Source organism: Rattus rattus, chromosome 6 (assembly GCF_011064425.1).
Source record: "Rattus rattus isolate New Zealand chromosome 6, Rrattus_CSIRO_v1, whole genome shotgun sequence".
Lineage (NCBI taxonomy): Eukaryota > Metazoa > Chordata > Mammalia > Rodentia > Muridae > Rattus > Rattus rattus.
Window position 1 is genome coordinate 90663557 of NC_046159.1, and position 14042 is coordinate 90677598.

Sequence of the window (14042 nt, forward strand, 5' to 3'; positions counted from 1 at the left end):
CCCAATGCCCCTCTCAAAGTTTGGAAGGTGGGCTTTGGGAGTGGTTCCACCATAAAACCAGCCCTTTCCAAATGGATCTTTAAAGGATTTGCAAGAGTAGACTGTCTGGCTTGCCCTTCCACTGTGTGAAAGTGCGGTAGGAAGTCACAGCAGATGTCGGTACCCAGATCCTTGGAATCCCATCCTCCCAACTTGTACAAGGATAAATTTCTCCTCTTTAAAAATTGTCTGTGTGCTCCACATACACATTTGCCTGCTTGTGTGTAGAGGTCAGGGGTCAATAGCAGATGTCTTCTTCGCCTGCTCTGCCTATAATTTTTGAGATAACACATCTCACTGAACATGGAGCTCGTGGATTCAGTCAGGCTGGGTAGCCAGTGGAATCCAGGATCTGCCTGTCTCTTCTATGAAGCTCCAGGAATACAGGCATGTATCACTGCATACAGTTTTTACATGAGTATCTGGGATCCAAATACATGTCCTCATGTTTGAACAGCAAGCACTTTTGTAACTGAGCCATCCCTGATCTAGAGCCATATCTAACCACTGACTGATCTTTCACAGGATCCAGGTTCAATTCCCAGTACCCACATGGAAACTTAAAACCCTCCATGGGATTCAATGCCCACTTTCTGCCCCTTGAAGGCACCCATCATCCACATGGTGCAAAGACATATGAGCAAACACTCATGCAGATAAAATAAAATTAATTAATTAACTTAAGGTTTTCAGTTATAGAACCACAGAACACACAAAGACATCTGAGAAACTGTCTTAGCCAAGAGGAGCCTGGGAGATGCACAATTTACCATAATATGAAAAGCTGGTTGGGACCCTAGAACAGCAAACAGATATTCAGAATTTCTATGCCAGCACCAAGGTTTGATAAATGGAACACATTAACATTAAGCTGTTATTACTAAGGAAAACTTGGTCAGGTTAGATAAGGGCTTTCTGCACTATCTCCACAACTTCTATTGTTCCTAACCCTTCTAAAGTTAGAAGCATTGTGTGTGTGTGTGTGTGTGTGTGTGTGTGAAGAGTGTGATTAAGGCACACAAATCTGTATATGGTCTGCATGTTGATTGAGGAAGTTTGAGTTCTACATCTCATGAGGCTGAAGGGCTGTGACCCCACAGCTCAGCTCAGCACAGCCATTTACCCCCTGGGGGAGTCATTCATCTATTCTCAAGCCAATTTCCCCCACTCATTCAACAAAGTTAATACCCGTAGTTTCTCATAGTTATCTTCTCGTTCTGTGTAGCCGTGTGTCTTACTGACATGATAGAACACTATCACCAAAAACAATTCAGGGAGACAGGGGTTAACTGGGCTAACAGTTCAACATCACAGTCTATTATCCAAGGAAGTCAGCAGAAACCTGGATGAAGGCAGGAGCTGATGCAGAGGCCATGGAGGGGCGCTGCTTACTGGCTTGCCCCTATGGCTTGCTCAGCTTGCTCTCTTATAGAACCCAGGACCATTAGTCCACAGGTGGCAGTCCGCTCAGTGGGCTGGGCCCACCCAAATCAATCATTAATCAGGAAAATGGCCCCACAGGGGCATTTCCTCTTCAGTTGAAGTTATCTGTTCCTGAACGTGTCTAGCCTGTGTCAGGCTGACATAGAACTGGCCAGCATACTGTTGTTTGTCAGTTTTTCATTAACATGAAGGGGAAGAAATGAGAGAAGCAACTGAAAAGGCAGAAAAGTTTCCAGCATCTTGGCCCATGTGCCTTCAAGCCAGTGGCAGCACAATATATCATGAGAGTGGATCTGTGCGGCACAGGAAGCCTGGTCACCTTGTGGTAGTCAGAAAGCGAAGAGACAAGCAGACACAGTGCAGGATGAAATGTTTCGATCTGGGAGGAAACTGTTACACCACACCCCACCCCTTCCTCCAGCTCTTAACATTCTTTCTATCCCATCTTCTCAAGGATCCCTGAGCCTTGGAGGGGGTGACTATTGATGTCCACCTATGACTAAGAAACAGGCCACCATGCCACAGTAACAGTCATTTGATCTCAGAGCTTCTTAGGGGTTATAAGGGACTGGGAACGCCTATGGGCGTAAACACAAGTTTAGGAGGCAATTTGACAGGCGTATCACATCCATCTAGAAAAAGCACAGAAGTCGCTCCCCCATGCAACCCATGACCTCCTGAGTCACAGGTTTTGTTCTGCTCACGGTACCAGGCTTCACCCCTGTTTTGTGGAACCGGCCTTGGATCCAATCAGAAGAATGTCGGTCTTACCCACAACAGCCAAGCCACTACTGCACAAGCAGGCACACGTCATCTTGTGGGTCAGTATTTTAAAACAGAGTTCGTAGCCAAGCAGGAATGTTGGTGACTGTTCACCTACAGCCTGCATGGCCCCCTCTGGCACTATAAAAGCCAGTTGGCAGGATACGACTTTCCAGTTCAGACCCAGCTTAACTTCTCCATGTCCGAAGTCAAAGCATGGAGTGTCTTCAGCGATGGGGTCTGACATACAACTGACAGCAGTAGCAACAGCCTTTATGATCTGTGGGACCTCAGGGGCTCCCCTGTGCAACAGTTCAGGAGGAGACGGCCCCACCCAGGCATTGGGGATTTTATTCAATGACATTACAGAAGTGCCATTCCCACCCACGTAGGGTACACCTTTTGGATATGAACTCTGTAGCTACTTTAACCCATTTTTCCTCTTAATTAACCCAGCCAAAGTAGAACTGACTATAAGGGAGATGGACGTACCACTGTATGTGGTTGTTTCACCGATGGCTTTCCAAATCTGCAAAATTCTCTAAGGTTAAAACTATGTCTACATAACAGAACCTTTCCAGAAGATGGGCAGGACAAGGCAACATCCAGAACTACTGTCTCATAACAGGTCAGTGGGGTTCCAAAGATAGCCTTGGTGAAACCCTGAAAGTCAGTTGTCATCTGTCCTCAGCAAGTGTCGGGTGAGCCCAGAAGTTCCCAACCAGGAAGATAACTAAAGTTGAAATGAGCATGGACAGATTCCATCCATTTGTATCATGTTTTCCTCCAAAGATCAAGGTCAGGTGCAAAGCATAGTGCATAAATAACCATTTATACCAAGGACCCCTTTTTTAAAATTTAAATTTTATGTGTATGTGTGTTTTGCCTTTAAGTGTCTGGCAGAGGCCAGGAGAAGGTGTCAGATCCCTTGGAACTGGAATTACAGATGGTTGTGAACTGCCATGTGGGTGCTGGGAATTGAACCCTGATCTTCCAGGAGAGCAGCCACTGTCTTTAACCTCTGAACTGTCTCTTCAGCCCCCGACATTTTTCTTTTTGAATGAGGAAATAATATAGCAGTCTGGAAGCTCCTCATGTTCGGAGGCTGACACAAGGCAGGCCTATTTGATGTTGACTTTTCACCGTGTTCCATTTCACAGGACTTCTGCTTATTTTATTTACATTTTCATTATTATTTATAGTTAAAGGTAGACTATCTGGCTGAAGAACTAGTCCTTTAAAAGTTTTCAAAAGAATGAAGAAGCAGTAACATCTGAACCATTTGTTTGCAAATGGCAGACATTTGTTTAGTATCAAAACAATAGAAGAGGGTCTTGGTTTATGTTGCTAAAAAATTCTCAGTTGCAGGCAGATCTCTGAGTCTACAGAATGAGTGCCAGCAAGACCAGGGCTATACAGAGAAAGCATGCCTGGAAAGAGAAGGAAGGAAGGAAGGAAGAAGGAAGGAAGGAAGTTAATTAATTCACAGTGAGATTAGCTTCAGAGCCTGACCTTTGTTGCCACAGACTGAGTTTTCATCTGGGTTTGTCTCAGGCAGGCTTTCCCCTCTTAAGTGCCTCTCCGTAGTCTACACAGGAGCAATGGTTGCTTCCATCGACATCTGTGGGCTATTGATTTGTGGCCTGGGGCATGGATCTAATCCAAATCACTTGTTGGGAGCAGGATTATCAGGGAAGTTACTTGCCAACCCAGGGTCATGTGTGCTCCATAGAATTAAGGAAAGACTGGGGCAGTAGTATCAGGACAAGTGTTGGCAGGTCATTTGTGGTTGCGGTTGTGACAGATACTTGCTATCGATGGAAGGAAGGTAACTTTTGACTCTCACCTTTTCCTTCCATAACATGCTTAGTATAGACCTCTGGGTTAGAAACTTAGAGGAACCAAGGGTTCTTAGTTCAGGATTCTAAGAGACTGAAAAGCTTGACTGTTTGAATATTTTGATCTTCTTTGTTGTCACTCACCTTCTGCAAATGTTGCTGCCTCTTAGTGACAGAGACAAGGTGACACCAAGGGATGTGACTAAAGCTGTAGCTGCCTCTTTCTAGAGCATCACCCACTTGGCGATGCATCCATGCACAGCCAGTTTGGTCCGCTGCTCAGTGGGAGTTGGAAGGAGTCCTGTGAGATCCCAGCTAGTCCTAGGCTTGCCTCTCCTAGTACAGCAGGAGGTAGAGGGTCACCTCCTCTGGGTGGTTGCTGGATGCTCGAGCTTTGTTCATTTCCCCCCTCCTGAGTCCTGTGGGAATCAAATTCAAAATGAATTAACACCTCGTTAGAAGAGATAAGCCTTCAGATCTGTTCATGGCCTCAGAGAACCCGTTATTTCTACATTTCCTACCTTAGTATGAACAATATTCAAAAAAAGAAATCTGTCCTCACTCTTATTGTATTGATCTTGTGTTGTTCAATTTCTCTCCCTTTTAAGTCCTGCTGGCCTGGTTCATAGCATCATGTCTTCTTGTTTTGTTTTGTTTTTCTTTTTTAATCTTCAAAATAATTGTGTCGGGGCTGTGGTCAAGACTCACAAAAACCCCTTTGATTAAATTTCTCATTCATTTATGCAGCACCCATGCCTTTGTATTTCGAGACTATTTTTAGAACCCTAATGAGGCGGAAGGATTTGTGTTTCATTTCCCTTAGCTTCCCTCTGTCCAGACACCTGCGCTTGCCAATAATTATCACTGCCGTGGGCACATTCTTGCTTTCTCTGTTGCACAGCGCTTTAAAACAATATTGGGGGAAGCTAGATGGGGAGGCATACATCTGAGCTGGAAAATAGAGTGTTTTACCATTGTTACTTTGTAGCCCACCTTCTTTGGTCATCTTGTTTCCTTTATTTTCTTCTTCTTCTTCTTCTTCTTCTTCTTCTTCTTCTTCTTCTTCTTCTTCTTCTTCTTCTTCTCCTCCTTCTTCTTCTTCTTCTTCTTCTCCTCCTCCTCCTCCTCCTCCTCCTCCTCCTCCTCCTCCTCCTCCTCCTCCTCCTCCTCCTCCTCCTCCCCCTTCCTCCTCCTCTTCTTCTTCCTCAATTTTTCATGACACGGTTTCCTGTGTTACTCTGGCTGTCCCAGAACTTGTGTTAAACCAGTTGGCCTTAAACTCACAGAGATCTGACTGCTTGCCTCTCAAGTGCTGGGATTAAAGGTGTGTGTCACCACTGCCTGGCTGGTCATCTTGTTTCTATAAAAAAATTTGAATGCTATTTGTGACTCCTGCTGTTTTTCAAAAGTAAAAAAAATAATAATAATAATCACTGTGTGTGACATCTCTTGACAGTAGTAGTTTCTTGGTCAAACCAGTGTATGTCAATTCAGTTTTGCAGGTGGGCGACAGTCACCGCAGCATTTTAAAAACATCTATTCATGAAAGGCATGTCAAAGAGAACACATTCTCGTTTCTAGATGGTTAACCTATTTCCCTTTAGGTAAAATTTTCACTGACCTGGAACCTCCATGGAGTGAAGTCTGAAAACCTTGACATCAGGTTTATTGAACTTTCACACGCCAGCTGCATCTCTGTGACCAGCTTCTAGACTGAGAAGCAGAACGTCACCAACAGTTCAGAAGCTCCACTCCCTGCCCTGCAGAGCTGTAAGGCTGTCTCATCAGCCTTGCCTGGGCTTGCTACAGGGGTGCAGACTGATGTGCTGTGGGCTCACTCCGTGTCTCCGTGTGTCTCGGTTTGTGTTTGTGTGTCTCTGTGTGTGCCTCGGTGTATCTCCGTGTGCCTTTGTCGTTTGCTGTCTGGATGCTGTTAGGATTCTTTTGTCTGATTATGTGACAGTGTGCCCCTTCTATGACTGTAGCGTTTCTGATTCATGTTGCTGAGTGTTCCTGGACCTTGCTTTGGTGACTATACAAATATATACCTAGTCATAGAGTTGTTAGCCCCAGGTTCGGGTACGTTCCACTAAGCAGGATAGATGCTGTGGTTGGGCTGGTGTGTATATCTTCTCCCTTAGCACTTGTTTCTGCAGCTCGGTATGGGTGAGTGCTTTTGCCTGTCTGGCTTCTTTTCAGCCAGTCTAGTCACTGTTTAACCGTATCTTGTTATTAAGTTGCATGACCTTGCTTTAGTAAAGAAATTGGTGGTCTTTTTGTAGAATTACTGGCCCTTAGGACAGTAGTTTGTGTCTTAGTACAGTGGTTTAAGAGACATTTTGATCTCAATTGCACCTTTTAGTCATTTAAGTCCCAGCCAATGTGAGGACAACAGACTCAGAGGTAAGTTTTTTCAGGATTTATGGAGCTGTGGCTTGCACTTCTAGGCCAATGGGTCCCTAGAGCCCTATCTGACTTTTCACATCACTAGATTTGTAGTGTTGTTTGGGATACTTAAGAACACGTATTCCTGAGGGCAGGAGAGATGGCTCAGTGGTCCAGGGCATTTTTTGCTCTTCCAGAGGATCTGAGATCAGTTCTTAGCACCCATGTCACGTGGATCACAAATGCCTATTAACTCCAGCTCTAGGAATCTTGGCTTTCTCATCTATCCACACATGTATACATGTGTCATGTATACGCACACACATGTTGCATGTATACACAAGTGCATGCACACAAAAAATAAAACATTTTAAAAGAACATGTATACGATTATGAATTCATTCTTTCTACCAAAGGGATGCAAAGGGTTAGGAAACAGACATGGGCTCCAGGGAGCTTAGATGGGAATCCTGATGATGCGTCATCAAGCTCTGGAGACTCGCCCTGGGCACCCAAGGAAGAGGAGGAGACAACAGCATAGCTGACATCCCTTCGCACCTGACTGTCAAGGGTCAAGCAGTTTTGTAAATGGAAGTGGGGGAGAGGGAAGGTGCTTTCCCAGAGGTCTTATCCACTCAGTATGGCTGCTGTGTGTAGGGGGATCTAGAGGAAGAAAGTGGCAGAGTGTGGTATGAATTTCCTCGAAAAGATAGGTTTATTTGCTATTGTTGTATGTGTGGTGTATTTTGTGTGGTGAATTTACTTGTTGTATGTGTGGTGAATGTGTGGAGGTCAGAGACCTCTGAAGTCTGTTCTCCTTCCGCCTTTACGTGAAGTATCTTAGATGACCTCAGACCACTAGGCTTGTGTGACAAGTGCTTTACCAGCCTCGATTTTATTCATATCTAAAGAGAAACTTCTTTTCTCATGTATATATATGTGTGGTATTGTGTGTTCATGTATGTGCATGCATGTGTGTCTGTGTGTGTGGGGGGGCTAGGAATACACAAGGGTCGTCCTCCTCAATCATCCCCACTTTATATATGGAACCCAGGGCTCACTGACTTGTCTGTTCTGACCATCGAGTTGTTCAGAGCTCCTGTCTTTACCTCTGGGGTTACAAGCGGGCCACCATGCCTGTCTGGGGTTACAAGCGGACTACCAGGCCTGTCTGGGATTACAAGCCATCATGCCTGTCTGGGGTTACCATGCCTGTCTGGGGTTACAAGCCATCATGCCTGTCTGGGGTTACAAGCGGACCACCATGCCTGCTTGGGGTTACAAGCAGGCCACCATGCTTGTCTGGCAGGCATTTGTGACGGTGCTGAGGATCTGAACTCAGAACCTCACACTTGCTTGGCAAGCACTTTACCGAGCCATGTTAGTGTCCCTGAGAAACTAATTTTGAAACTTTTTTCTTGGGATTATCACATAATTACGTAATTTTCCTCTCTCTTTCCTCCCTCCAAATTGTTTCCTATACTCTTTCTTACTCTTTTTCAAATTCACGTCCTCTTTTTCATTAGTTGGGGTTATGTACATGAATACAACCTGCTCAGTCTATATAATTAAAACACTAGAATAATTTTTTATTAAATCTCATTAGAAGAAGCGATTTAAGATACACGGAAATCAACTCTGTCCCCTTGGCTGAGAGTTGGCCTTTATTCTGCTATGGTAGCCGGTAAATGTATGGAGGCATAGCCAGCATAGGGCTGGCAGTGGTCACCGGCTTCAGGCCTGTCTGAAGGTAATCTGTACATCTTTTTCTAAGTTGAAGAAGTGTATCCTTCCAATTCAGCGGGTTGGCTTGGGCAAATGTACCTCCCACCTGTTCTTAACCTCTGCAGAGGCTGTGATTGTAGAGATGGCCCAGAACTGGATGTGGGAGGATCGTAAAGAAATAGTGGTCCATTCCTTTAATGGCTTCCCATATAGCTTATAATTGCTTGAGACCATTTCCTGTCTCATGCATATCTCCGTGGTTCAGTCCTGAAGATGTGCAGAACAGCTCATTGTGTGGTACATTTGTTTAAAAATTACAGGAAACTATAATTTTTTTTATGTGAAAGAAAACAGAGGTGGCATTGGTTGTCTTAATTTCTTCCTAAGAGAAGAGGTGTGGCTGGAGGACCAGAGTGCCCAGTTTTAAAACAGATAACTGAATCACACCCTTCCTTGCAAAGAAAGAAGGAGCTTGCAGTTGCCTTTGAGTGACAGGCAAAGCATTCAATGGCTTTTGATTGTCCTACAATAATCAGATGAAGCCCCAATTGTTGCTGCTTTTCAGAGAAGGAAGCTCAGATTCCTTTAAAAAAAAAACAATTTGCATGAAATCATTCAGGGGCTGATATTATAATTGAGAACATTAAGTGGACTGTTCAAGAAATAACTTCATCTAGCACGTACAAATTAAAGCACAAAGGACAAAACTCTCAAGCAGTTTTAGGTGAAATGAACTGATAGTGAATGATAGTAAGGCTGGAGGCTAATTAACACTACTCTGGATTGATGTCTGCTCTCCTTCTGGTCACCACAGCTCCCTCTCAGCTCATCAGCCTCCATCAGGGCTGAGTTTCGCACTTATTAGCACTGAGCAGCAAATTTGGAATTCATTAAGAGGTGGCTCAGTGAGCTTTTGCTTAATGCAACATGTGGATTGGGACAGGGAGTCTGTTTAGAACTGTAATCTTCTTAACTCGTGGGAAAGAGTTTCTTTCCCAGACCTCTGAGTGGTCTAGTGATGGCAACTTGTTTTTCACTTTTCTTTGTCAGGTCTGCCCTGTGCCAGCAAAGAACGAGAGAAGTGATTGATGCAACATTGATAATACTGCCCGCCTTCTTTCAGAAGCACTGAACTTATTCAGGTACAGTCACTGGAACTTTCTAGAATGCTTTAATGGCAGTTCCACTGATTTGGTATTTGCCCTTGACTGCTCTGGCTAAAGCAGATAGAATGTAATTTATTCCAGTCATGCTAATGGGCAGCCAGAATGTCGCGTGGAGAGGTGAGGCACTCAAGAGCTTACTAAGACTTTCACTGGTGGAACAGATCTCGAACCAGGTAGTGCAAACGCAGTAGAACAAGAGATTTCAGCCAACAGGAGGAACACCGGGAGGAGAAAGTAGTACTTGAAGGCCGCACGAACCAAGAGTAAACAAGCTAGGTTTTTCCCATAAAGAAACAAAATAGTCTATCTGCAGTGAAGAATACAATTTATTCCCGGAAGGCAACTATGTAAATAGTTTAAGACAGATGCCAAGGTCAGAAAGTGCAAGGGACTGACGGGCAAAGTATCTCAACGGTTTAGGTCTGAGGAGAGACTTGCCTTATAAACTGACCTCTTGTCTGTGGGAGTTGGAGTGGGAGTGGGAGGGGGGTGAGGAGAGGGGGTGTGCGTGTCTGCACCCCCTGTGGCTTTGCGGTTGTGAGGTGTGAAGAAGCCAAGGCTGAGGTTTTAGCCTTCAGTTCTTCATGACTACATCAGATGAGCAGGTGGGGAATAAAGTCAGGATGTAGAGGAACGGTGGAGGGTTTTACTTTAAAACTTAGCTGTATTCTAGTGACTGGCCTGATTGCTTAGTGAGCAAAACAAGTCTGTCTGCTGTATGTGGCCCAAACGCGCCTGCGCCTGTGCCTGAAAAGAACAGAAAAGGATTGGCTAGCTGGGAGTGTGGCAGGGCTAGTGATCAGGCTTGACAGTGCTTCTCTCACCCAGAGAGGTTTTCCTGAAGCCTTGAGACGCCAGTGCTTGGTGCTACAAAGCAGGTAAGGTACCTGGGTGACTGTGGGACTCACCCTGATTTCATATCCAGATGTTGACTGTGGTTTACTCTTCTTACCCTGCGGGGAGTCAGAAGGTGCTTTTCATGGAGGCTGCTCCTGGTCTTGATAGAGACGGACACATATCTTGATAGAACACATATTAGAGTTCTAGAATGTGAAGTGGGAATTACAATCTGATAGTCTGCAGATGGTGAAACGGTGGAGGCAGTTGGGAAACAGCCTGGCATCGTAGCTACGCGTGCAGGGTTTTCTTTGTAGGGTCAAGAACTAATTTGAATGAAACTGCACAGCAGTGGATGTGCTAAGTGACTGTGGCTCCTTGTGGTTGGATGTTTGAAGAAGAACATCCATTCTACAGATCCTTACTGTGTGCTGGTGAATTCAGTACCCAGCCCCTTGTAGTTCCTAGAAATGTCACAGGAGTGTGTGAACTTTACATTATAAACAGATAGTTAAGTGTGTCAGGTCTAATGCATTCTATGGAGGCTATCAGGAAGAGATGAGAAACTTGGGGGTGTAGAGGGGACCAAGAGTTGACATTCAATTTTACTTAGGATGGTCAAAAGCCTCTCTACTAAGCAGAGATCTGAAGAGACCAGTGACAGGTCTCAGAAATGTCTGATTATCCTATAGAGGAAACAAAAGTGCAGAGTCCCCAAGGCCACTCTCCAGAGGGCTGTGCTCTAGCCCAAAGCCAGGAAGAATGACCAGAACAGAAACTACATCTGTCTTGTTAATGAACCCTGTGTCCCAGTACCACATCCCAGGACACGAGTCCTCAGATGACACAGGAAAGGAAGTACGCACTCTCATTGTGGGAAAATCTAGTTTTTCCTAATTGGGGATGCTCATCAGCTGGTGAATTTGCTACTGTCTTAAAGAATGTTTTTTACATATGTTGATTAAAAATAACTTGTCGTTACAATATTCTAATTAAAACGACTTATTGGAAGCCTCCTATGAACTGTTAAATGGGCAGTGTATACAAGGTCCACACCACCTGTGTTCTCACGAGACTTTTTGTGTGTAAGACACATTGTAGAACTTTGGGTCACATTTTCTTACCTGTTCCTTGGCTATACCCTCCATTCTGTCCTCAGAGTCATCCCTTACGGCCATAGCAGGGACTCTGAGAGAGGCCCATATCAGAGCTCATGGGTGCTTCTTATGTTCTTGCCAAAGACCCTTCAGAGCATCTTTTAACTTATAACCTTATAACTCTTACTTTTTAAATTATTGACTTAGAGACAGAGTTTCACTTTGCCTTACAAGCTTGAAACTCTCTATGTAGACCAGGCTGGCCTTGAACTTTCAAGTGCTGGAATCAAGTGTCGGGATTTCATGTCTGACTCTGCCTGTGTAATTTTTAGAAACATTGGTCATTGTGTTCCTGCTAAAGTCTTCTAGTTTTGAGACACAGGATGACATTTTTTTTCATCCTTTTTTTATCTGCACGTGTGTTTTTGCCTACATGTATGTCTATACACCATACGTGCGCCTGGTGCCAGATCCCTTGGAACTGGAGTTACACCTGTTGTGAGGAGCCATGTGGATGCTGGGAGTCAAATCCAGGTCCCCTGCATCTTTAAAGGTCCAGAGAGCTTCACATAGCAAGTCAGGGCAAGCATAGTAGGTCTGTTCTCTCTTCTTATGCCAGTCATTAGTAATAACCCTTATTATAGCTTCCAGTAGCCTACCTTTAAGAAGCAGGAACATGAATTTCTAGATTGTTACGCTTTCTGAGTCTTAGCCCTTGGCTCTTTGTGCTGTGTAGAAGGCATTGAGTCTCAACCTACCTAATGCTATGACCCTTCAATACAGTCGTTCCTCGTGTTGTTTTAATCCTCAATCATTAACCTTATTTTTGTTGATTCTTCATAATCTGTTTTCCGATGGTCTTTGGTGGCCCCTGTGAAAGACTTGAAACCCACAGGTTGAGAACCAGTTGCTATCCCTGTGCCAGTTACTTTTCTGCTACTGTAATAAAACACCATAACCAAGGAAACTTAATCGATTTGGGCTCAGAGTTCCATAGATCGAGTGCTCACCATGGCCAGGAAGCATGGCAGCAAGGGGCAGATATGGGCAGGAGCAGGGAGTGAGAAAGCACCTCTTTTACTGCAAACACAAAGCAGAGGGCGCATACTCTCCTCGACACATTCCCTGCACCGATAGTGCCTCCAGCTGGAGACCAAGTGTTCAAATGCCCGAACCTTTGGGAGCCGTTCTCTTTCAAACAACCAGAGTTCTTTTCTCATGGCTGGGACAAAATACACAGCAGTCGCAACTTAAGGGAGGAAGGGTTTGCTCTTGGTTTGGGGGACATTTATCACGGAGTAGGAAGTATGGTGGGGGACGTCTACCGTGGTGGCTTGCTCATGTCTGTCTAACCAAGTCAGAGAGTGCTAGCCGGGAGTCAGAGGCAGACCTAACTGTCCAAGTCTTCTTCCCCAACCCCTTAGTAGCTACACTACCACATCCCAGAGGATCCCTGACTTCCTAAAATAGTGTCACCAAGCTGGAGACCAGTGACTCAAACTCTGACCTTATTGGGGCACATTTCATCCTCAAACCATAACACGCCCTCTCCTTGGTTTGTTTGTTTGTGCTACGTGAGCAACTGGCCAACAGCACTGACTTCACTTGAAGCGGAGAGAGCGCTTGCTTATCTAAATACTTTCTTTATGGCCGATGTGCTCAGGCTAAGTATATTACTCTAGTGGGTGTTTATGTGCAGTCAAGGCATGTGAATGGTTCTTAGCATATTAGTAGCTGTAAAGCCCCCATCATTATGCTGACGGTTTAGAGCTGTTTCGACTTGATGACTTACCTTGGGACCTGATATCCTTATGGAGTAAGGATTAAAAGATAACTGTCTTTTGATGAAGAGAGTAATAACTTCAAGTCTAAAGATGCTTTAAATTGAGTAATAATAATAACAATGATAAACTGGAGTGTTTGGGAAGATGGTTGATCCAGCCAAGCAGCCAGCATGTGTGCCACCAGAGTCACTGAGTATTTGAACAATTGTTAATTTGTTTCCCATGAAATCCGTAGTTCTTTTGGAGGAAGCAGAGGGGAATGAATAAATAGCGTGAATGTGAAAGGAGGTGTTTTATGGATGGGAACTTCATGCAGCTGCCTGAGCCCTCCAGTTCCTGTACTCTTTCTCTGAGATGCTCAGCCTCTGAGGGAGACCCACCCCCCCTGACAGTTTTTCTCTCTTGGCTCTCACGTTGATTGACGTGAAGATTATTTTCTTTGTGAGCTTTTTTGTCTCCAGCCTGGATACCTGCTATGACCTAGGTCATGTCATAGAGCATTTAAAGCAGTGTCAGGTGACACTGGGCATTTTTAAATGGAGTCTCATTGGCTTGGTCTAAAGTGACTTGGCGTTTCCTTTCGTTCATCCACTCCATCTATCTTTGTGTTTGCTCATATAACATTTATTGAGTATCTATCTGACTGTGATAGGGCCTGAAACAGTCAGCTGTACATCTTCAGCTTCCGCTTAAAGGGAGCTTCCAGGTGATGGAGCAGAGGGGTGGAGCAAGTGGTTAGCACACACAGGTCTTGGGGACAGTCCCTAGCACCCTTCTATTATATTCCGTGGCTCTGAACTGCTTAGTGGGGATGCAAGCTCTTTGTTTCCTGTTGTGCTTAATTCTCTTTCATTTTCTCCTGAGAATCTGTTTGGTTTTTATACTGAGAGGCATAACCAGCACTTGCTTACTAAGTGTCTATTGAAGAGGAATAATAGACATTTTGGCCATCATTCAGCAGACACT